The following is a 3,392-nucleotide window of genomic DNA, read 5'->3' as shown; positions in this document are numbered from 1 at the left end:
CAGAAGTGCGCACGCGCCAAGACAACCTTCCCTCCTCCAGAACCGAGAAAACGCTAAAAAACCGAAGCATCCAAGAAGCCAGTTGGCTGCTATTTGTGCTTTTGTCTTCTAGCTACAATTATAATATTTATGCAATGTTCTGTTGATGTGCATTTGAGTGAAAAAGCAGCACGCTCACTATGTTGCAAGATAAGAGGCTTATGTGGACTTGGCTAATTCTATAAATGCGTATAATTCCCCATGTATAACCAAGAATTGAGAGTATAATAGTCTATAAGTATGTAATATTGTTATTTTAAAGGTTTACAATTTCAATAATTATGATATGCACATATATTATTATATGCATATCGTATATATGCTAAATTGGTCAACATGATTGTTAAATGCTCTGTTTAGATTGTGATATTATTATTGTACTAGGCTAAATGTTAATCTCCTCTTGATTTCACATGCACTTTATTATTCTGAAAAACAAATCTGGATGATATTAACTGTGTGCCTCTCCATAGCTGCATCAGAAGAACAGTCTGTCTGCATCTCAATCAGTGATGCAGTTGTCATTACAGACATGGTCGTAGAATGCACCCTTGGGAATCTACAAAGAATCACATTGTAGAAGAAGCAAAACACCAGTACCACAACTCTGTCATCAAGTTTGTAAAAACTTGTTTTCTAGATCAAGTTGTTCCCAACCCCACTTATACATTAAGATCTCCACAGAACATTGACTATTGGAATTGATAAGTAAGTACTTATTTTCATCAAGCCCAACAGAAGAGAAAGTTGATTGGGGCCACTGTTGTGCAGGTTGACGTTTATTGTCATGAGTCTTGTCCTGGAGGCAGTACTGCGCAGAACTGTTAGCCTTAGACCAACTGCAAAGTCAAAATAAGCTAAATTCATGAAAACAAAACTGTGCTTTTTGTTTTAATTCAAGTTTAGGGTTAGGAATTACGGTTTTCAGTGTGGTTAGGGTTAGGTTTAAAATCAGACATTATTACTTTGTGGCTGTGCCAGCTATTGACCACACTGCAGAGCTGCCTCCAGAACAAGATTCAGGACAAGAAACGCTAACCTGCGAGAGGTATAGTCCCATCTTGTCATTCCCACCTTGAACCATACCATGGCAGCAGAGGGCCATCTAGTAGGCATCTCTAACATGGGCCCTATTTTAATATTTTATAAACGCATCCTAATCTCACCTATTTGATTGGAAGATTCCGGCAAGGAAGTGAGAACGGAGGGATGTATATTTAACTTTTTAAAACAGGTCCTTCATTTGTATTTCTCATGTGGTATTTTACGTTTCACTTTTTGTTGCTGAAGAAAGGTATAATTTGGTGAGTTGTTGGATAGTTTTGTGCTGTTCTAAATCTAATACAACTCATTAATATAGGTCAAACACAAGTTAATCCCAGTCAGACATCCATACAGTCAGTCAGAACACGACACACTGTTAGTCACTCTGTGGATGGTGAGGATGATGATGAGGATGATGATGCATTCACAGTGTCTCACATATGCAGAGTCATCTGTCAGGGAAACTAACAGCAGTAACACTGTCCCTCCTCTACCCAGCCCTGAGCTGCAGCTGTCACTTCTACACAGACAGAACCACAATCCATTCCAAAAGATGAATGAAGCTGCCTGCCTCTCTTCTCTCTCGCTCTCTCTCACGCACGAATGCACGCACGCACACACACATACCCTGCATCTCTCTTCCTGTCAATCCAGAGGGCCCATCCATTCCCCAAGGTGTCGGCCATCGTTGTCTGGCCTATCTGTTTCCCCAGCAACCAAGTCCCTTGCTGTCAGCTGTGAGGGACTACCTTCTGTCTGTCTGCTTTGTCTCCTACTGGATTAAGGAGGACATAGTACAGCTTGATGGTGTTTGATGATTGTTCTTTGTTTGTGTGTATAGGGGTGGATGCGTATGGGGAGAGAGACTGTGTGTGTGTGTGTGTGTGTGTATGGAGTGTGTGGGTGTACAATATCCAAAATAGACATGATTTTCCCTACGATCAAAGGAAGTACTTAACAAATAGCCCCATTGGCACCAAGTCATATTTATTACATTATCATCGCCATAGAAATACCTCTTCCCCAAACTGATTGGTCAGTCGGACACAGTGACTGAACTGTAAGCCCATAAGCCCAGAGCAGCCTGCCATGCATAGGCAATATGGAGATCATTCGCATTATTTTACATACCAATATCTCATGTAATGCAGGCAGCGATCGCTGGGAGTCTATTTTGCGGTCATGGATAATTCAGGATGCGAGCAGACCGTGCATATGGAGATCCTTTGTAGGGGGCTGAGGAGGATTTGGAGATTGCTCAATTCACCCCTCATTCAGCCTCCTCTCCACTCCTCACTCCCCACTGTAATAGCATAGGCCTCGCTTTCAACCCATAATAAGGAAATGTTGTATACCGGTACCTCCATCCATCCCTCCAGGGCTGCAGTCATGTCTAAGTCTATGGTCACTAACCCTGGCATGTCCAGTATTGCCATTACCACTGTGCAGCCAAGACTGAGTGAGTGTGTACGCTCTCACAAGCTAAAGCAATGCTCTCTACTTATTTGTCTCCCCCCTCTCTCTCACAGAATGCCCATCTAAATGAAAGCATGTCAGCCCTGCTTAGGCCTGCGTAGCTCTAATGGTGAATCCTCATTATTAATTTCCTTAGAGACTCTGCTTTTCAACATGGCTGCAACTGTAGAAAGGCCTGTCATGCCGTTCCACTGTCTGTCCATGGTCTGGCATTTAGATAGCTGGCTCCAAGATAACCCGGGCATGTCTTCCTCACTCCACATTCCATGTGTGTGTGTGTGCGTGCATGCTGTGACATGGCAGACATCCCAGGACTAATTACCATTGTCATGGAAGTAGATCAGAGCTGGACAGAACAGTCAGGAGGGAGGAGCATTTACAACCAACATTCAGTGTTCTGTGTTCTTAGTGGGCAGTGTGAGCCATAGGAATAGAATGACTACTATGCACATACCGGCCACAGAACCTTGATTACAATGGGAATGTCCATTCTAATGTAGTTCTATGTTGGGAGTAGAGGCAGGGGAACAGATTCTGTGTCTAATGGTTTCTGGCAGCGATGGGCCCTTAGTCCTGTTCACTGGAGCCGCAACATCCCCCCAGGGATACACCGGCTGTTAGAGCTACCCCTCCTCTATATTCTATCACTCTATCGCTCCTGTCCTCCCTTTGTTACACACGTCATTAAAAATAAGAAAGTTCTGCATATATCTGATGTACTCTTATAGCTAGACTACATATCCTCTATATCCCCTCAAATCCTATACCCATCCATCTTTTTAATAGGAAATGTATTTTCAACCAAACTCTGTGGAGTCCAATTTTCAGGGTAG

The sequence above is a fragment of the Oncorhynchus clarkii genome, chromosome 12, assembly GCF_045791955.1.
Source record: "Oncorhynchus clarkii lewisi isolate Uvic-CL-2024 chromosome 12, UVic_Ocla_1.0, whole genome shotgun sequence".
In the NCBI taxonomy this organism is placed as follows: domain Eukaryota; kingdom Metazoa; phylum Chordata; class Actinopteri; order Salmoniformes; family Salmonidae; genus Oncorhynchus; species Oncorhynchus clarkii.
The sequence above is the reverse complement of the archived record's forward strand: the minus strand, read 5'-3'. Positions refer to the sequence as shown.